We start from the raw sequence: 21,400 nt of genomic DNA, 5'->3' as shown, positions 1-21,400 counted from the left end.
ATATCAAGAGTGGTTCTGGCTGCCTCAGCCATGGACATCCTGCTGCAGCCTGTGTGGGGGAATTCAGGAGCAGAGAGTGCTTCCCACCCAGATCGTAAAGGAGAGGATATTTTACAACTCTGCAGTGTGGAGACGATTTCCAACCCCATAAGGGAGCACGGCCAGCTTGTGCATTTATCCACATGCCCAACAATGTTTACTGAGTGTTTCCTCCTCTGTGGCCTGTGGGCCAGTCATCACATTTAATTCCCCCAACAGCCTGTGCAAGAGGCATTATTGTTCCACATTGGGGTCCCTCTCCTTGAGACAACCAGCACCCCCATCTCTTCTCCTCTGCTTCCCAGCCTGGCTGGGCCAGGGAGGAGGTTATAAGGCCCATGGTGGATGTTACCCATTCATTGCCTTCTGGTCCTGTGGTTGTTATGGACTCTGGCTGGGGTCAGAGTCTCCAGGGGCCCCCTGGGCCCAGGCTCTCCACCCAGGCAGCCTCACCCAGCCTGCACAGGTGGGGCCAGGGAATTTATCGACTGATCTGGGTGTGCCCCTGTAGGGAGGAGAAGGCATGGACCAGCTGACCTCTGCCCCATCCTCCAGACCCAGAGGCTATAGACAACGAGCTTTCCTTAAGAGGCTCTCAACAAATACTCAGGCTTGCCAGGGCTCCTCTGCTTATAAAAATTCCATCTTACAGCATAGAAAGTTTGGAAAGCACAGCAAATGTATATAAAAGTCACCTAAAAGGCCACCAGCTAGCGATGACCATTGTCAGCATTCAGGAGTATGCCTCCTCTTCATCCCAAAGTCAAACATGAACTATGACTAGCTTGTGACTAGGTTGTACTCTTCTACAATGGGGACACAGGGGTCACAGTTATTCCATTGTTTGTCTTTTATTAATTCTCCTCCATCCTTGGCTTGTTTGGGGACTTTAAAAAAAAAAAACCGCTTCCTATTACATAGCACAGACTTCAGGAAATACTTGTTCAATGAAGGGACAGGCAGGGCCTGGTCATGATGGGACTGGAACCCTGGCTGGCTTTAGGTGTGCCCAGCACAAGCTGAACCCCAACACCATTCACCATCCAACCATTCCTGGCATCCCTGGCATGAGGTTAGCTCTCACCAGCTCTCAGTGGAGGTCACTAGTGTTTGTTGACCTTAGTAAGGGAGATTCACAGCTGGGCATGGTGCCTGTAACCCCAACACTTTGGGAGACCAAGGCAGGAGGATCACTCAAGCCTAAGGGTTGGAGACGAGCCTGGGAAACATAGGAAGACCCTCTCTCTACAAAAAAATTTACAAATTAGCTGGGCCTGGTGGTGGGCACTTGTGGTCCCAGCTGCTTGGGAGGCTGAGGTAGGAGGATCGCTTGAGCCCGGGAGGCTGAGGCTGCAGTGAGCTGTGATGGTGCCACAGCACTCCAGCCCAAGTGACTGAGCGGGACCCTGTCTCAAAAAAAATCAATCAATAAATAAATGAGAAATAAAGGAGATGCAGGTGGAGAGGGAGGGTCCCGGATCCTGGGGCTGTGGCATCAGGCAGAGTCTCAGCTTCAGAGTCAGCAGGCAAAATAGGGCCCCGGGGCTGAAGGGTAGGGTTCCTTCCCCTTGAGCCCTCAGAGAGGTTGTTAAGAAAGAGAGAGGCCGAGCGCAGTGGCTCACACCTGTAATCCCAGCACTTTGGGAGGCTGAGGCGGGCAGATCACCTGAGGTCAGGAATTTGAGACCAGCCTGGCCAACATGGTGAAACCCTGTCTGAACTAAAAATACAAAAACTATCTGAGTGTGGTTGTGCACACCTGCAACCCCAACTACTAGGGAGGCCGAGGCAGGAGAATCACTTGAACCTGGGAGGCCGAGGTTGCAGTGAGCAGAGATTGTGCCACTGCACTCCAGGCTGGGCAACAGAGCAAGACTCCATCTCAAAAAAAAAGAAAAAGAAAGAGAGAGACAGTTCTTAAGGAATCAGGCTTCAGAGAAAGCAGAAGTGTGGAGGGTGGACACAGGAAGGCTGTCGGTTGTAAGAGGAGGCTCTGCAACATCGCCAGCAAAGGTCACCGAATTTCTCTTCCTGGAAACTTCCAAGAAGGGGGCATCTCCGTGGACTGGGTCAGAGACCACCTATCCCTGGGCGAGGGGAGGAAGCAGAGGCTTCAGGAGCTCTTTCAGGGAGCACGGAGGCCAGGGCAGCCTGCAGGACAGAGGAGGGTGTGGCTGGAGGGCCGAGGTGGCTGGAGGACAGGAGAGACTTTGGCCAGGGCATTGGTTTTCCTTACTAGGCTGGGCAGGCTTTCTAAGCCTCTGCAGGCAGCCAGTTTGGGGAGGGGCCTGGGCTTAGAGATTCTCGCTTGGCTCAATCCCCTCTTAGATCCGGGAGCTCGTGGGAGGCTTCGGACAGAGCTGGCCCACTCTGCAAAGGTACTTTAGGATTCTTCCTGGAAAACCAGCAAGAGGAGGAAGTGAACACTGCCAGGCCACAGGCCCAGCTTGGATGGCGAGGAGGCTACAGCGTTAGAATCTGGACTCAGCCACATCTATGCCGAGTGACCGTGGGCAAGCAGAGATTTAACCTCTCTGAGTTTCAGCGTCTTCCTCTGGGAAATGAGGATTTTTTTAAAAAACCACACAAAAAATTTTCTTCTGTCCCCTTCTCCCACTCAAGGTTGCTGTGAGGATTATAATGCAAGAGAAAATAAGCAGAAGGGGGCTGGGTGCAGTGGCTCACGCCTGTAATCCCAGCACTTTGGGAGGCTGAAGCAGGCGGATCATTTAAGGTAAGGAGTTAGAGACCAGCCTGGCCAACATGGTGAAACCCTGTCTCTACTAAAAATACAAAAATTAGCCAGGCATGGTGGCACACACCTGTAGTCCCAGCTACTCGGGAGGCTGAGGCAGGAGAATTGCTTGAACCCGGGAGGCAGAGGTTGTAGTGAGCTGAGATCGCACTTCTGCACTCCAGCCTGGGGAACAGAGTGAGACTCTGTCTGAAAAAAAAAGAAAGAAAGAAAGAAAGAAAATAGGCAGAAGGGCCTGCCTGGCATAGCTAGGTGCTCAATAAATGTTATTCTTCCCTGAAGGTGTCCTCGGAATTGGTGGCATACCCAAATTGCCTTGGGGGTTTGTTTAAACTGCTGACTCCTCTCCACCCCGGCCCAGCAGGTCTGCCTTTTTCACAACACGCAGGCCCAGGTGATTCTTAGGCAGCAGGACCCCAAAATAGCACTAAAGACGCCAAAAGGCTGTTGCCAGATGGGGGTCCTAAGCAGGTGTGTGGGTAACCCCCTGCCCACCGACTCTCACGCCTTAGGCCACCAGCCTGCAGCCCCTCCCTCCCACAAGCACCGTGGGCCCTGTTGTGAGCTGCCAGTTGCAGTGTGGGTTTTTGTCTGCCTTCCCCACCCCATGCCAACCCGCCCAGCAGGCCCCACTGCCTTGGCAACGCATTGCAAAGTCCACACAAAGGGAAACTGCGCTGGGGAGGCTGGTCCTGCCCGACGCCCGGGGAAGGGTTTCCATGGCAATGCTGACATCACCAGGCTCTGGCGGCTGCAGAGTCAGGCCCTGAATGAAGGCGCCTGGCTGTTCACACCACAACGACATTGGAGGAGGGCGACCCAGGGCTCTGCACCGATGCCGGGGGGCGGAGAGGGCCTGCCCCTGGGTTCGAAACCCAGCCCTACCCCTGACTGGCCAGGTGACTTTGAGCAAGACACAGGGTCTGTCTGAGTCTAAGTCTCTTCACCTATAAAAGAGAACTAATGATCTTTACCTTGCAGTGAGGAGGAAATGAAATCATGGCTACTGTGCAGGGATGGGTAAACTGTAAAGGCTGGGGAGCACCCTGAGCCCCGTGACTGCTGGGCCCCTGGGTGTGGGATCCAGAAGGAGAGGCTGGGATTCGGGGAGGAGAAGGCACAGTTATCCAACAACCTCCCCTGCGCCTCCTCTCACTGGGGAGGAGGAGAGGTATTTGGGGAGACGTGTTATTTGGGGAAGAGAGTCATGGGATGGGGAGACACTGGGGCTGGATGGTGGCTTGGATTTTCCGGTCTCACACCCTCAGCTCAAGGATGAGGATTCAGAGGCCCAGGAAGCAGCTGTGACACAAGCCCAAGCTCATATCCCTGCATTAGGATGGAGCCAGGGTGCAGGGGGTATGGGCAAGGGTCCCCTGTGCCCCAAGGGTGGGCCCTCTGGGTGGAGCCATCTCTGTTCTCAGTGGCAGTAACACTGACTCCTCTGCAGGAAATAAACAGTCAGAAGCACAAGGCAGGAGAGGGTGGGACCTTCTGAGATCAGTGAAGCTGTAGGTTGGAGTCCACCCACGGTGTGCTGGGCAGGAGGAGAGCCGGGCAGCGGGGAGCTCAGAAAGGCCTCGAAGGCTTCCTCTCTGCTGCTGTCCCTAGGAGGCTCTCTGAAGGCCCTGCCTTTTCCCAGCTTTGGCTAGGGGCCCCCACCCCACCCCACCCCACATGGTGAGGGTCTCCCTAGGCCTTAGCCACATGGCTTGGGGCAGTTCCAGGAGGAGGCCTCAGGTGTCCACAGAGCTTTCTGCCTAGCCAGCTCACCCCCACCACCAGCTTGTCCCCTCCCGTCTGTCCTCTGTCAGGATCTGGGACCTGCCGCAGGCTCTTTATCTCCAAGGGAATTGCTGGGGACTGTCCCCACTCGGTGTCCCAGCCAGGGTCTTACTGTGCCCTGGTGCCCCATTCTGCCAGACTTTGTCCAACTTCCACCCAGATGTCTGTGTCCCACCCTCCCTGGGCCCAAGTGACCCCTCTGGGCTCTTGGCTCCCTTTGCGGGAAGGTGGACCTCCCACCACAACAGCGGTCACTCGTCAGTCCAGAGGGAGGCTTCCATGAGGCTGAGACGGCCATTCTGACCTGAAGTGCCCCTCCCGCAGCAGGAAAGCTGCAGGCCGTCATTCTGTTTCCTCTCCCCGGGGAAGTCGCCCTCCTTCACCTCTGGGGCCAGGGAAGGGGACTGCTGCCTGGGAGGGGAGGGCAAGTGCTGTCCTCAAAGCTGCAGTCAGGTCACGGGGAAGAGAGGAAGCCATGGGGCTGCCATGTTAGGCAGTGAGGGCTTGCTGGCACTTGTGCGTGCCCGCCTGAGTCCCTGGCACCTATGCCCCTCTTGGCCACAGCCTCACTTGTGCTTACCCTGCTGAGGCCTCCGGCTCAGCTGGACTGCGACGTGCCATTGTTTGGCTTCGAACCGGTTCTGTAAGGGTGGCCCCAGTCCAGTGTCCTGGGGTGGCAGAGCCACCCATCGGGGTGCCCTGGAGAAGCCAGGCATCTGGAGCAGGAGGTCTGGAAGGCGGGGGGAGGAGGAATGTCCCTGCTGAGATAGAGGTCCAAGGACTGCCTTCAGGAGTCCACACTTTGTGCCCACACAAGGAGCACAAGGAGCCTCAGTGGCTTCTCGAAGCTGCCTGGCTCCATGAAAGGATGGTGGCTGGCCTTGGGGTCTGCGGGGATCAGCCACATCCTTTCCCTTTGCCTCCAAGACAGAGGAATTGGGTTAAAGGTTGGAACCACCTGGGAGGACACTTCCCTACTCACCAGGTACTGGGCTTTCCGAGGCTGCATCCTCTGCCCCCTCCCCTCAGGGCTGTAGACCGCGGGTCCTAGGCCTAGCGTCCCTCCCTGAAAGTATTTGGGGACGAGCCCAGCTGGCTCGGCCACCTGCTCTGGCTGAATAATGGGCATGCTGGCCTAGGCCTTCAGACACCCTGGATGGGCGGTGGGGGACCCAATTCTTGACTCTGACTTGAGTGTGCTCAACCCAGCACTGATTTACATAACATGGTTTTGCATGAAAAACAAGCCAGCATGCAGTGTGGGGAGGGCCCCAGCTGTGGCCTGCTGTGGGCAGCTGTCCTTGGCCGGCCTCCCCTGTGGCCCTGGCTCCTGCCTTCCCCTGACCTCTGCAGATTCCTCAATAAAGAATCTCCCACCCCAGCACAGCATTGAGTGGCCTCGATGGGTGAGCACAGGGGCCAACCACGATGGCGAGGATGCCAGACTCCCTCCTGGGGAAATCCTGGGGTCTTCCATTCCTCTGAGGCTGAAATCACAGCACAGGGGCACAGGAAGCTGTGGCGGGGGGGCCGGGGCGGGGTGGGGCGGAGCTGTTGAGCACCTACTGTGCACGAGGCCCTGCTCGAGGCTCTTTCATGCACATCGTGTCACTGCACCTTCACAAGACCTGCTGAGGAAGGTAGAGTCGTTTGGGGGTGCCAAGAAAGAAAGTGAGTCACTCTATGGGGCTTGGAGTGCCCTGGGTCTGTCTAATGGACACCTCACTTGCATTGCACGCCCTCTCTGCCTGGGAAGCATTGCCCACCCTGGGTGCCTGAGGGCTCACACACACTGTCTAGGAGTGGGTGAGCGAGGCTTCTTCCTCCCCGAGGTCTCCAAAAGCTGGAGAGAACTACCTCTGTCCACCCGGGATTGTGGGCTGGGGGTGGAGGTCTGCCAAACCAGGCCCAGAGGAAATAAAGGGCGGGTCGGAAGCCTCACTCTCGAAGCAGCTGTTAATTTCAAGAAAGGTCCTCCCAAATCCTTAGCCCCTGATCCATCTAACACTCAGCTCAGAAACATTATGTCCTGGGGTTCTTTCGCTGGAAACAGAGTCAGGCCTGGTATAAGCTTGGGAATCGCAGATAAGCCTGCATCTTGAGCTGGTGTCCAGAGGCCTGGTCTCCCTGGGCCTGACCAGCTGTGGAACTGGACAAGGCTCCTAATCTTGCTGACTCTGTTTCCTTGTCTGTAACTCTGTTTCCTTGTCTGTAACTAACACAGGGCAAGTAAAACCTGCTCTGCCTATTTTAGATGGTGGTTGTGGGAGCAGATGAGATCCTGTATGTCCAGCTCTAATCAGGCAGGCACTGAATAAAGGGAAGGGGTGATGTCTAAGGCCAACAAGGACAGTCAACTCTCTTTGAAGAACCAGAGTTTCTTTCCATCCCCACCCCCAGCCTGCTCTGTCTCTTTGGCTCAGCCATATTGAGCCTAGTCTGAGTTAGGCCAGAAAGGCCAGTGACTCATAGTGACCTCACTCCTCTTTGTCTCAGTTGTTCCTCCTGTAAAATGGGCACAGCTGCTCTTGGTTAAGAAATCTGCCAATGAAAGGCCCTCAATGGCTGTGTCACTCTGTTATTAACATCACCACTCCTCCTTGCTCTTACTCATCTGGCTAGGAAGACATGTGAAAGGGGAAGATTCTGGAATCTTATTAGAATAAAAATAAGGAAAATAAGTATTGCTTAGCCTGGGCAGCATAGCCAGACCCAGTCTCAAAAAAAAAAAAACAAAAAAATTAGCCAGGCGTGGCATGTGTCTGTAGTCCTAGTACTTCTAGTACTTGGGAGGCTGAGGCTGAGGCTGGAGGATCACCTGAGCCTGGGAGTTCAAGGTTATAGTGAGCCGTAATCATGCCACTGTACTCCAGCCTGGGCAACAGGGTGAAACCTTGGGGGGGACAAAAAGGAAGAAAGAAAAGAAAAGAAAAAGAAAGAAAGAAAAAAGCCAGGCACAGTGGCTCATGCCTGTAATCCCAACACTTTGGGAGGCTGAGGCGGGTGGATCTCTTGAGGTCAGGAGTTTGAGACCAGCCTGGCCAACATGGTAAATCCCTGTTTCTACTAAAAATACAAAATTAGCTGGGCGTGGTGGTGGGCGCCTGTAATCCCAGCTACTCAAGAGGCTGAGGCAGGAGAATTGCTTGAACCTGGGAGGCAGAAGTTGTGGTGAGCCAAGATCGCGACACTGCACTCCAGCCTGGGTGACAGAGTGAGACTCTGTCTCAAAAGAGAGGAGAGGAGAGGAGAGGGGAGGGGAGGGGAGGGGAGGGAAGCATGGCTTGCAGTCCAATGCCCAGAGCTAGCTGGGCCTCACACGGCTTTTCCGGCCTAGCTGGTGGCCTGTGCCCTGTCACATTTCCACAAACGACTGAAGACCAGTTACCATTTAACCAGCCCATGGGAATTGGGGCCAAACTGTCTCCAAATGGCAAACCAGCAGGACCTGTTTGCTGGGGTGAAATAACCTCACTGGACTTGGTACATAGCTGCCCTCCCACAACCCTCCTCCTGCCATGCCCAGCCCAGAAGGGTGACCCTGGCAGGTCTCCTAAACTTTCTGAGCTTGGGGCCTCATCAGTGGATGTGGGGGAAAGGGTGACTGGGAGGAACCAGCAATGGGGCCCAGGGGAGAACACACACACATTCAGAGGGGTGAGCTGAGCCCCCCAAAACTCGACCAGAGGGGCCCAAGGCAATCCGCAGTGCATTGGAGAGTCAAGCTGCGATAGGAGAGGAAAGAGCAGTGAGTGATGGAGAGGAGGGGCCTCCCTCCACCCAGAGACTGCAGGCTGGGGGCATGGGAGCCAGAGAGGTGCAGATCCCTCCTCCTCCCTCGGCCCCTCACAGCCATCCCTGAGGCCAGGTTAACCATGAAAGGTCTCACCCGTCTCAGGCTCCTCTTGAACCAGGGTTGGGTCTCAATTCCCTGGGACCCCCACATACCTGATACCCCAAAGGTAGAGTTGATACTTACTGAATAAATGCTCAGCTGCTGTCTGCTTCCTCAGAACTCCTGACCCTTGGTCAATTGAGCGCCTACATTCCTGAACTACCAGAGCAGGGAGATGGTCGGGGGGTGGGGGTGTCTTAGGGATTACCAAGTGTGTTGTGGGGAGGGAAAGTTACATTTTACTTGACCGTTTAAAAATATTCTATGCCTGGCTGGATGCGGTGGCTCACGCCTCTAATCCCAGCACTTTGGGAGGCCGAGGTGGGCTGATCACAAGGTCAGGAGTTCGAGACCAGCCTGACCAACATGGTGAAACCTCATCTCTACTAAAAATATAAAAATCAGCCGGGCTTGGTGGCACGTGCCTGTAGTCCCAGCTACTTGGGTGGCCGAGGCAGAAGAATCACTCGAAGCTGGGAGGTGGAGGTTGCAGTGAGCCAAGATTGCGCCAGTGCACTCCAGCCTGGGAGACAGAGCGAGATTCCGTCTAAAATAAATAAATAAATAAATAAATAAATAAATAAATAAATAAATAAATTCTATGCCTAAGGAGAGACCAGATTATATTTATTTGTCCTTCTTAAAGTTTCAAATTAAAGTTGTAAAATATTTCAAATATACAGAAAAGTACAGAGTAATATCTCAGCCACAAACCCACCACTAAATTTGGACACATGTTAATATTTCACTCTATTCTCTTTAGGTCTCTTTCCATCAAAAAATTAAATTTTGGCAATAGAACGGAAGTGACATCCCTAGCCCATCCTTCCTCCCTCATCAGAGGAGACCACTAACTTGAAACCAGCACATTTCCTATGCATGTTTTCATACTTTTACTATGTACACGGGCCCATAAGCAACCTACGGTGTCATTTGCAGGTTTAGAAAATTAGGTGTGAGGCCGGGACGGTGGCTCATGCCTGTAATCCCAGCACTTTGGGAGGCAGAGGCGGGTGGATCACCTGAGGTCAGGAGTTTGAGACCAGCCTGGCCAACATGGCAAAACCCTGTCTCTACTAAAACAAAAATTAGCCAGCATGATGGCAGGCGCCTGTAGTCCCAGCTATTCAGGAGGCTGAGGCAGGAGAATGGCTTGAACTGGGAGAGGGGCGGAGGTTGCAGTGAGCTGAGACTGCATTCCAGCCTGGGCGACACAGCGAGAGTCTGTCTCAAAAAAAAAAAAAAAAAAGAAAAAGAAAAGAAAGAAGGAAAGAAAAAAAAAGAAAATTAGGTCTGAAAATGTGAGTTGCAGACTGATAGTGCCGGGTTTTCACCCTCTGCTCCAGGGCCTGGCCACTGAGTGATCTCCAGGCTGGGAGCTGGAGGCAGCAGCTCACAGTGCCTTGAGCAGCTCCATTCTCCTGTGATTTATACATGGGGGGTTCGGCATGAGATTGCCTTGGAAAAACAGGTTCCACAGTTTGAAAGTCACAAATCTAATGAAAATTCATCTGACAGAGAATGAGGCCAGTGCCCAGAGAGGGGAGGTAACTTGCTCCAGGTCACACAGCAGGCTGAGTGGCAGAGCCTTCTGATGCCCAGTCCAGGACTCTTGCCTTCCCCACTGTCCAATAAGGAAACATAAATGGGCACCCTGGCCCAAAGGATGATTTGCTCCTGGGTCAGGGAAAGGCAAAGGGGTCTGGACAGGGGCCTCTGAGGAGGCCTCTGACCTCCCCTGTGGGGAGTGGAGGGCACAAGGAAAGTGCCAGACCTGCACTCTCCAATATGGTAGCCATGGCCATGTGCCCATGGGCACACTGAGATGTGCCACAAGAGTAAACTACATACCAACCAGATCTTGAAAATTTAGTATGAAAAAAGAATATAAAAGATCTCTTTACTTTTTAAATGGTTTACGTGTTGAAATTATAATATTCTAGACATATTGGGTTAAGCAAAATATATTCAAAAAATTAATTTTACCTGTTTCCTTGTTTTAAATGTGGCTATTAGAAAATATTATATTCTGGCTGGGTGCAGTGGCTGATGCCTATAATCCCAGCACTTTGGGAGGCCGAGGCAGGTGGATCACCTGAGGTCAGGAGTTCGAGACCAGCCTGGCCAACATGGTGAAACTCCGTCTCTACTAAAAATACAAAAATTAGCCAGGCATGGTGGTGCACGCCTGTAATCCCAGCTACTTGGGAGGCTGAGGCATGAGAATTGCTTGAACCCAGGAGGTAGAGGTTGCAGCAAGCAGTAAGCCGAGATCACGCCACTGCACTCCAGCCTGGGTGACAGAGCGAGACTCCATCTCAAAAAAAAAGAAAAAAGAAAATATTATATTCTATGTGTGGCTCGGGTTATATTTCTATTAGACCATGCTGCCCCAGATCTGATGCCCAGTGGCTGAGGCAAAGTAGCTAGACCACAGAGACAGGGACTAGAGGAGGACAGTACACAGGAGCCTTGAGCTGGAGGTGAGGGGTCTGTTTCCACAGGCCACATGTGGAGACTACATTTTGATCAGGAGCAGATAGAACAAATAAATGCCCTCCCCTTCCTACCTCCTAGGTCAGGGGCTTTTCTCTCTGGTCCTCCAGGATCCAAGCTTGCCCTTGTCTCTCTCCCAGAGAGCTAAGTGTGAATCAGAGCAGGCCCTCTCTGCTTGGTACTTGTACCTGCAGACCATCGGTCTGCACAGCCCTGGGGAAGGACAGTGCGGACACCCTTTCCCAGACAAGCTTTCCTTTTCTGCATGACAACAGGGGTTTCTGTTGCCCCCTTCCCTCCCCTTCCCTTCCGGTGGAGTTGAGCACTGCAGCTGGGCTCTTCCTGAGCCTCTACATCACTTGATCTCAGGGAAAGGGTCACCCTTGGGTTCAGTGTGGGTGCAGGGGCTCTCCCACAGTGCAGCAGACACATACTCCAGCTCCTGGGGATGACCGGGGGCCACGGAATGGCCCGAGCCTCAGGATACAATGATTCTGGTCTGGCATTGTGGGAGATGCCCAGCCAAATGCTGGGGAACCAACCCCTCCCCACTGAGCTTCTGCCTTCTCTTGTACCACTGACCCGGTCTGTGATTCCAGCCAATTATTCTGTCTTCTCCAGAGTTGGCAAAGTGTGACACTTCCCTATTAGAAATCTTCAGCGATTTCCCTGTGCAGCTGGGAGCTGTCCACAGGCAGCTTCTCCCTGTTAAGATAGGGGTGAGGAGGAGGGGACAGGGGTCTGCACCACCTACCAGAAAATGAGAAAAACATCAGGTGCTTAAGTGCATATGACAGATAACAAACTTTTCTCCTCATGGAGGAAACAGAATCCAGGATATAACAACTTTAGAGTTTTCAATATATCGGGGAGGGGGAGGGAATAAAAACAGTATCTTCCGCTACCAGACATTAAAAAATTATATATGTCACAAAAGTAATACAAATGCACACAGTAAAATATTCGAATAAGACTTTTTTTTTTTTGAGACAGAGTTTTGCTCTGTTGGCTAAGCTGGAGTGCAGTGGCATGATCTTGGCTCACTGCAACCTCCACCTTCTGGGTTCAAGTGATTCTCCTGGCTCAGCCTCCTGAGTAGCTGGGATTACAGGTGCTGCCACCATGACTGGCTAATTTTTGTATTTTTAGTAGAGACAGGGTTTCACCATTTTGGCCAGGCTGGTCTCGAACTCCTGGCCTCATGTGATGCACCTGTCTCGGCCTCCCAAAGTACAGGGATTACAGGCATGAGCCACAGCGCCCGGCCCAAGCCCAAGCCCAGTCCCCAAAGTCTTGAAAATATGGATACATAATTCATCTTTCATCACTGGCCTTAGCAAATCCAAAGGTGGAAGCTAATAGGAAGCTCTGAGCCCTTCCCTCCACCGTGGGTGCTTTGGGACTCCAGATAACTAAATTTCTAAAAAACAACTTACCCAGAAACGTGCCCTCTAATTTAGAAAAAGTTGCCAACAGAGGACTATGCTCCAGAAACCACAAACTATGAAGAATGAGCATAATACGTGTTGTGAGTTCACTGTTTTAATCAAATAAAACCTGCAACAAAGTTAATCTGACACATAGTTAATGAGATAATCATTGTTGCGCTTTGTGGGAATTAGACATTAATGGGAAGCAGTTTTTATAAATGATGGTAATTATATTGTTGCCTTTGCTCAGCCAAAATGTAAAAGTTTTTTCTTCTCGTTTTGTTACTTCCCTTGAATGTGCCATCCATGTACCATCTAGATGATGAAGTTTCCTGTGGGTTTCTGTGTCATTTCTTCACCATCGCAGCCCCACCCTGCCCCCACCCAGACCACAGGCAGACAACAAAATTTCTTGAGCACCTACCCTGCGTCACTATGCAAAGCACTTGGCTTGGAAGATCTCATTTAATCCTCACAAGAATCTCCAGAAATAGGTATTTTTAGCACATAGGTGACAAAAGAGAAAACTGAGGTTTAGGCTGGTCACGCTGCCCACGATGACAGACCCAGGCATGAGCCAACCCAGGCAGTCTGACTGCACCTCTGGAGCAGAACCACTGTGCTGGGCAGCCCCCTTGCCTTGACCCCAGCTGGCCTCTGTGCCCAGTCCCTGTGCTCCCCTCGCCCTCTGGGACGCCACGGGGCCAGGCAGTTGAGGGCAGCTAGGGTGTCAGACTTGCCCAGAGGGACGTGGGCTGCAGCAAGTGGAAAGAGAATCATAGCAGCACTGGCTTTGCAGCCACACGGACCAAAGTTCAAATCCCAGTAACTCACGCTCTGGCAGTGTGATCTTGAGTATCACGAACACCTCTGAGCCTCGGTGTCCTCATGAAATGGGGAGAAGAGTTGAGGTTCTCGTAGTGATCAGCGAGCTGATGTCTGTGCAGGCCTAGCACAGGGACTGGCACACAGGTGGGGGTGAGCCCCGAGACCCCAGACCCCTTCCCTGGAGGGCACAGGAGTGGTGGAAGGGACAGGAGGATTTCCAGCCCCAGTATCCAGGAGCCTTGGCACAGGGACTCTGATCAGGGGAGGGAAAGCAGTGAGAGAGCATAGCTTCCCAGAGAGCTCTGAAGGGGTCGGGGGACCAAAGGGGAAAGAAAATCACAAGCTCTCTTTGGGACTACCTGTAGGGTGAGCCAGGTTTCATGAGCAAGGAAAACCTCCACTTCATTTCCAGTCTCTCCATAAAGCCTGATGTTCCTCCTTTTGTGTTCCTCTGGGTTATAACAGGGTTAAACCCTATATTCCAGCCCGCAGCACAGGAAGGGGTCAGCCAGCAGGAGGTAACCCCTGGTGGAAAGGGAACAGAGAAGCTGCAAACACTGTCCAAAACAAACTTCTGCCACCTTACCACGTTGCCCTGGGCCTGCCCTATTTGCCGTCACCAGCAGAGGACAAAGAAAGGTTATGTGCAAAGGTACTTTGTGTTCCTGCAGCAGGGGGCCAGCGGGGAACTCTCGTCACCTGGCTGTGCTAGGGATTCCAGGGCACGCTCTAAACCACAGAGGAGGGCGGCCTCTGAATGGGGCCACGACAAAACAGGCCTGGGTGAAGCTGCTATTCGTCTGCTATGAGACCTGGAGGGGACTCAGTCCTCCAGCCTTGGATCACAGGACTCCCCAAGGCTACAAGGGCCATTGGGGGTGTCAGAGTCCTGGGACCCTGACCAGCTTCCCAGCCAGCCTCCAGGAGCGCCGTCATCCCTGCTGCAGAGAGAACACAGAGATTAAGAGTTATAGGCTTGGCTGGGCCAGATGCTATGGCTCACACATGTAATCCCAGTACTTTGGGAGGCAGAGGCAGGCAGATCACCTGAGGTCAGGAGTTTGAGACCAGCCTGGCCAACATGGTGAAGCTCCGTCTCTACTAAAATTATAAAAATTAGCCGGGCATGGTGGCACGTACCTGTAGTTCAGCTGCTTTGGAAGCTGAGGCAGGAGAATCGCTTGAACTCAGGAGGCGGAGGTTGAAGTGAACAGAGATCATGCCACTGCACTCCAGCCTGGGCAACACAGCAAGACTCCGTCTTTAAAACAAAAACAAAAACAAAAACAAAAGAGTCACAGGCTTTAGAATCAGCCGCACTTGGGGTCAAGTTTCAACTCTGCCTCCTTCCGGCAGTGAGACCCAGGGCAAGCAATCAATTTCCTTTGAGCCTGAGTTTCCTCATCTGTGAAATGGGGCTAATCGTTGGGACTGTTTTGAAGACGCATGTCTTCTGACTCGTACACTGAGCACAGTGGCTGACTCAACTGTCAATGCCAGACATGCATAATGACAATATAAATGTAATGATAATTCCTTCCAGAAATACCTGTCGAGCACCTGTGACAGGCCAGGCACTGTGCAGGGTGCTCTTGAAGATATGAAGGTGAGTAAGACAAGTCCCACCCCGCCTGGAGGACATGCCCAAGAATGATTCTAACCAAACCTGAGAATGCTGAGTGATGGGAGGGAAGGCATGCAGAGGAGGTCAGCATAGGCATTCAGGGAAGCCTTCCTGGAGGAGGCAGCAATTGAGCTGGGCCTGGGCGGGTGGCTAGGACTGTGGATGTGGGGAGGAGAGGAAGGGCATGCCTACATGAAGAAGGAAGTAGGGTGAAAGAGGTGTTTAAGTTTAGGGCACACAGAAGCTCCATGTGGCTGGAGTACAGTGCCCAGTGAGGACATGGGGGGTGGACAGCATGCCAGGTGGGACAGAGCATCACTGTCCCCCAAATACACCATCTCCCTCTGCCTTGCTGGGTGACCTTGAGCTGGATACTCTGGGTCTCTGAGTCTCATATTTCTCATTTGTGAAATTAAAGGTCTGGAGTGATCAGTGGTTCACCACCTTTCCCCCAAGAACTTTAGTTACTCCCTGTTTTTCTCCCCATTGTCTCGCATACATGCTGTGTCCTTGCATGAAGTCACTGAAGGTTTTGATCAAGGCTACGGATGATCAATCACAGGTGATGTGAAAAAGCCCCCTGGCTCCAGTGTGGTGATGGGTGGGAAGATGGGAGGCCCCCACCATGAGCCATGAGGGCCCTGGTGAGGACTGGGCTGAGGGAGGTGAAGGAGAAAACACCATTAGGAACTGGAGCTCTGGCCTAGAAGTCCTGACAGGGGCTGAGGGGAGTTAGGGGTCAGAAGGCAGAGCCTGGGTGATTGACGGTCAGATGTATAGGTTGGGGGTTCAGCCAGAGGGGCAGCTCTCCCATCCCCAGAGGGAAAACAATGGGTTGGTTTAAACAAATTGAATTTGAGGCACCTCTAAGACATCATGGTAGACTGTCCAGTAGGGAATGGATTTTTTTTTCTTTTCTGAGACGGAGTCTCGCCCCAGGTTAGAGTGCAGTGGTGCAATCTCGGCTCACTGCAACCTCCGCCTCCCGGGTTCAAGTGATTCTCCTGCCTCAGCCTCCTGAGTAACTGGGACTACAGGCGCATGCCACCATGCCCAGCTAATTTTTTTGTATTTTGTTTTTGTTTTTTTAGTAGAGTTTTTTTTTTTTTTTTTTTTTTAAGTAGAGACAGGGTTTCACCACGTTGGCCAGGATGGTCTTGATCTCTTGACCTCATGGTCCACCCGCCTCAGCCTCCCAAAGCGCAGGGATAACAGGCGTGAGCCACTGCACCCAGCCCTTTTTTTTTTTTTTTTTTTTTTTTTGAGACAGAGTCTCACTCTGTTGCCCAGGCTGGAGTGCAGTGGCGCAATCTTGGCTCACTGCAGCCTCTGCCTCCCAGGTTCCAGCGATTCTCCTGCCTCAGCCTCCCCAGTAGCTGGGATTACAGGTGCCTGCCACCATGCCTGGCTAATTTTTGTATTTTTAGTAGAGACGGGGTTTCACCATGTTGACCAGGCTGGTCTCAAACTCCTGGCCTCAGGTGATCCTCCTGCCTCAGCCTCCCAACGTGCTGGGATTGCAGGTGTGAGCCACTGTGCCCCCCTGAACTCTTAACCAGTCTTTCTCATCCCTTGGAGAAATCCTAAAGTGCTCACAGAGGTGGTCCCTTCCCATTTCCACTGGCAGTAGCTCTGAATTCTGGTGTTCATTGTGGGCTGGGCGGGCAGAGGCAGAAGGGTTTGTGATGGGAGCAGGGTTTTCTGCCCTGGTCCTGCTGGCCCTTCTCTATTCTGTACTGGTCTTTGATGGGGGCCAGGCATTGGTAGGTGGGACTGATGATGGGCCTAATGATTGACTAGTGTATTCGCCAATGGAACACACGTGGGCCTCCTAACCCAGCAATACAAGGGGTCTGGAAGATCACCTGTTCCTGGCTCCCCACGCCCCACCCCAGATCAGAAAAGAGCAGGGAGAAAGAGACCTGTTGCTGTTTTTTATCTTTATAAAATTCTAAAAGAAAATAGAATATTTATCTGTGAGAAGGGTACACTGGCTTAACTAAAATGTCAAGTTTCATTGCTGGAATTATGAGGGACATGATAAATGTACATTTATTCAGTAATTACTAATTCAGGATTCTGTTTTGTATGAAACAAAACCAGGACATGCTGCTCAGAAGCTCTGATTAGTTTTGCTTCATACAAAATCAGCTCCTGGCCAGGCATGGTGGCTCATGCCTGTAATCCCAGCACTTTGGGAGGCCGAGGTAGGCAGATCACGAGGTCAGGAGTTTGAGACCAGCCTGGCCAACATGGGAAAACCCCATCTTTACTAAAAATACAAAAATTAGCCGGGCGTAGTGGCAGGTGCCTGTAATCCCAGCTACTTGGGAGGCTGGGGCAGGAGAATTGCTTGAACCTGGGAGGCAGAGGTGAGCCAAGATCGAGCCACTGCACTCCAGCCTGGGGGACAAGAGCGAGACTGTCTGGAAAAAAAAAAATCAGCTCCTGAATTAATAATTATTGGATGAGTGTTACTTGATAGCCCTACATTTTAAGAACAGAGAGACAGAGAGAGAGAAAGAGTTTGTGAGTGTGTGTGTGTGGCGGGGGAAGAGGTACAGAGCTGGGGTAATAAAAAGGTAAAATGCTCTCATTTTACCAATGAGAAAACAGAAGTGTAGGGGGTAAGTGACCAGCTCAAGGTCACACAATGAGGCAAGGTCACACAGCAGGGAGGGCCAGACCCTAGACCCCAAACCTGGGCCCTCCCTGGTGCTCTTTGCTGCTATGGTTTTTGGGGTGGAGTGTATGAGGGAAGCTGAAGAGTTAACAATGAATTCTGTACCTTCAGGCCATGGCCAACAGCTGCCTGGGAGATAAGGGGAGGCGACCCCTGGGAACAAACAGCCTGTGGATTGGAGAGATTGAGCAAGGCCGGAAAAACAGGTGCAGGTGGCAACAGGGAAGGGGGTGGGGCAGGAGACAGAGCCAGAGCCAGAGGGAGCAGAGGAGGTTCCAGGGCTCCTGGGACCCTGGAGGGTCCCTGTTGCCAGAAGGCACTGGCTGGGCCAGAGTCCAGGGTGAGCAGAATCAGGTCCCAGGCTCCACCCTCTGCAAGCTTCTCTATGACCCCACAGGGGGTTAACTGGGCCTTGAATTGCAGAACCAGAAGGGGCTGAAGGGAGCACCCAGGCCTCAGCTGGCTCTGGTCTGAGACTCAGGTCAGAGGCAGAGGCGATGGCCACACCTGGGAGGCTGGGTTGCCCTTGGACAAAGCAGCGGCCGCAGCTGTTTAGGTTCTGCCACCCTCTCCCCTCCTCTGTCCCCAAAGGCTATCCAGCCCCCGCAGCAGTCAGTCCTTGGGTTTCACAGGCCCTGCCCTGGAGAGCTTTTCTTCAGAACCAGCCCCATCAGAAATCCCTCCCCCAGAGAATCACTGGGAGCTTAGGCTGCTGCGGGGGAAAAGGGCACTGGGCTGAGAGGTGAAAGTCCGAGGCTCAGACCCTGTCCTGTCACAGATGCCCTGACCCTCTCTAGGGGCTGTTAAAACCATCCCCATTCAGGGTAAAGGTCCCCGGTGACAGTCTGGGTTGGGGGAGCTGGGTGGGTGCCTGGGCGCTGCTCCCATCCCCCCACTCTGAGAGCTTGCTGTGTAGGCAGAGGCCCTGCCAGCCACTGGCTGCTGGGGCTGAGGCTGGGCTGGCTACGGGCTGGTCTCCTCCTCTTCCCCCAGCAGGGCTGTGGGGGCCTGCCCAGGCCCCCTGGTCCTGTGTTTGGGCAGCAAGCCAGCACCTGTGTGAGGGGTGGCCAGGCACCCTGCCCAGAGCTGAGGAGAAGCTGCCCCCTGGGGACTGGGCCCAGGCCTTCTTGTTCAGCCAGAAATTCCAGCCTTTTAAGGATCAAGAGCCAGAGAACGGCCTTTTCCAGGCTGCCAGCGAGCCGTTTTTCCAGCTTGGCAGTATCGCCAGCGCCTTGAGGGAGGCCTCTCTGTTTGCCCGCACCTCGTAGGCCAGGCTCTCGGGAAGGAATTATTTCTTAAGTCAACTTTGTTGAGGTCTAACTGACGCACAACAAAATGTGCCCATTTTAGGTGCACTGTTGTGTGTTTGCATACCTACCACAATAACCAAGGTAGAGAACATTTCCGTTACCCTGAAAGGTTCCCTGTGGCCCCTTCTGAGTCAGTCATGCCCCTTCCCTGGCCCCAGGCAAGCACCAATCTGCTTTCTGTCATGACAGATCAGATTTGCATGTTTCCTATACGTTACCATACAGTTTCTACTCTACTCTTACCTCTGACTTTTCCCCCTCAGCCTAATGATTTCAAGATTCGTTCATATTGTTGCGTCTATCATAGTTCTTTCCTTGTTATTGCAGAGTAATATATTCCATTATATGGATATGTTATAGTTTGTGTAGCCATTCACCTGTGTTTGGACATCTGGGTTGTTTCCAGTTGGCAGCTATTATGAATAAAGCAGTTATGAACATTTGTATATAAATCATCATGTGGATGCATGTGTTCATTTCTCTTGCATTAGTAACTAGAAGAGGGATTGCTGGGTCACGTGGTAAGTGTATGTTTCACTTTTAAAGAAACCACCCAACTGTTTCCTAAAGTGGTTGTACCATTTTACAATGTATGGGTAGGACAGGATTTTGAATGCAGCCCTTCCCTCCCTGTTCCATATCCTGGCCTTTTCTCTTCCCCAGGGACTGAGCAGGGTTTGTTTGTTTTTTTGGTGTTGTTGTTGTTGTTTGTTTTTTTCGTAAGTTTGTGTGGTGCTTTGGTTGTGGGGGCAGTTCTTTGCTTCACCAGAAAACATTCTCCTGCCCCCTCAAAGTCCCTGCTCATGGATGAGGTTAAAGTGGCTATGCCGAGTAGAGAAGGGCTTAAGGATCTATTTATATGTGAGTTTAAGCAGATACAGTGTTGGCTAAAATGCTATAATTATTTTCCTTTTGTTAGCTCTTCCCATCCTGTGAGAGTGTTTTTTTTTGTTTTGTTTTGTTTTTGTTTTTTTTTTTTTAGACGGAATCTCGCTCTGTGGCTTAGGCTGGAGTGCAGTGATGTGATCTTGGCTCACTGCAACCTCTGCCTCCCAGGTTCAAGCAATTCTCCTGTCTCAGCCTCCTGAGTGCCGGGTACATGCCACCACACCCGGTTAATTTTTGTATTTTTAGTAGAGACGGGGTTTCACCATATTGGTCAGGCTGGTCTCGAACTCCTCAGGTGATTGACACACCTCAGCCTCCCAAAGTGCTGGGGTTACAGACGTGAGCCACGCGCCTGGCCAAGGGTGTTTTTAAACAGAGCTACTGCCATGCTGGCAGCCTCATCCTATTCCCCAGCCTGCTGCTCCCCGACCCCCATCAAAACCATTTCTTCTAGAGGCCAAGGCAGCTGAGAGTTTCTTTTCCTGAGTCTTCACTTTTCATTAGCACAGGCTGATAACTGGGGTAGGCACTGGAGCTGGAGAACTTTGTATTTTTGCTGTCAATGTCCTACCCCTGCTCTCACCTCCCTGTCTGACCCATTGTTCCACCTTGCCATCAGTCACCAGAGAGCTCTGGGCTTCCCTAACTCAAAGGATGCAGCTGCCCAGAAAGAAAGGATTAAGCTTTCTTTTTGTATTCAGACACATTGCTAATTGCCAAGAAAGTACAGGCAGAAGAAAGGATCTACCCTTGGAGCAAGAGTTAAGGAAACCTAACAGCCTGGCACTGCACATCTGCTGAACTAGTCCTATTTCTACCCGTTTTAAAGTTTTTAGGGCTGGGCCAATAAATAACCTTTTTAGGATAAATTCAGATCTTCCCTGTAAGACTCTCGGGATATAATTTCTCTCACATTTCAGGATACCTAAGAAACCATTCTTCCCTGCTTGGGGAATACCACTACTCATGCCTGGAGCAGCTCACTTAGCTGGGTTCATCATGCTCCACCTTCTTCTTCTTTTTTTTTTTTTTTTTGAGACAGGGCCTCACTCTATCACCCAGGCTGGGGTGCAGTTGCAGCTGTGCTATCTCAGTGCACTGCAACCTCTGGCTCCCAGGTTCAAGTGATTCTCCTGGCTCAGCCTCCCAAGTAGCTGGGACTACAGGCATGCACCACCATACCCAGGTAATTTTTGTATTTTTAGTAGAGATGGGGTTTCACCATGTTGGCCAGGCTAGTCTCAAACTCCTGACCTCAAGTGATCCACCTGCCTCAGCCTCCCAAAGTGCTGGGATTACAAGGCATGAGCCACCACACCCGGCCATGTTCCACCTTCTTTAGAAGGCATTTGCTGGCAAGATCCCACCAGCCTCAGCATGTTTTAAACAGATGAAATTGCCCTGGACTATCAAAAGTTTGCCTGGGATGATAAGCCTGTGACGTTGCCCCAGTCTGAGCTATCAAAACAATATTTAATCCTGGATTAAATATTGTTGTTACTGCTATTTATTTTATTCGAAGATTGAAAAATAGCTGTGAGGTGCTGAATTTGATACAGGCAGGAAGTCTTGTTAACTAACCCTTATTCCAAGTTGGCTTAAGCCAAACCTGTGCTGTCCAATATGGTAGCCACTAGCCAGATGTGGCTATTTGAATTTAAATTACT

At 52.0% G+C, this 21,400-nt stretch overlaps 1 long non-coding RNA gene across 3 annotated transcripts in view; it reads right to left on the bottom strand.

The window, feature by feature from the left end:
* Positions 1–871: 871 nt before the first annotated feature.
* Positions 872–21,400, bottom strand: part of LOC107969272 (uncharacterized) — a 54,969-nt gene continuing 34,440 nt past the window's right edge. The window contains exons 2-8 of one of the 3 annotated variants that reach the window (XR_010153332.1): positions 14,369–14,489; positions 11,553–14,169; positions 8,559–9,021; positions 6,146–6,210; positions 5,160–5,309; positions 2,862–2,983; positions 872–2,126 (exon numbers count right to left, since the gene is read on the bottom strand). This is a non-coding gene — a long non-coding RNA (uncharacterized LOC107969272). Of the gene's footprint in view, positions 2,127–2,861; positions 2,984–5,159; positions 5,341–6,145; positions 9,022–11,552; positions 14,170–14,368; positions 14,490–21,400 lie in introns of all 3 variants that reach the window. The other 2 variants (XR_010153331.1, XR_010153330.1) reach the window with 2 other exon arrangements.

This window comes from Pan troglodytes, chromosome 19 (assembly GCF_028858775.2).
Source record: "Pan troglodytes isolate AG18354 chromosome 19, NHGRI_mPanTro3-v2.0_pri, whole genome shotgun sequence".
In the NCBI taxonomy this organism is placed as follows: domain Eukaryota; kingdom Metazoa; phylum Chordata; class Mammalia; order Primates; family Hominidae; genus Pan; species Pan troglodytes.
The sequence above is the reverse complement of the archived record's forward strand: the minus strand, read 5'-3'. Positions and strand labels throughout refer to the sequence as shown.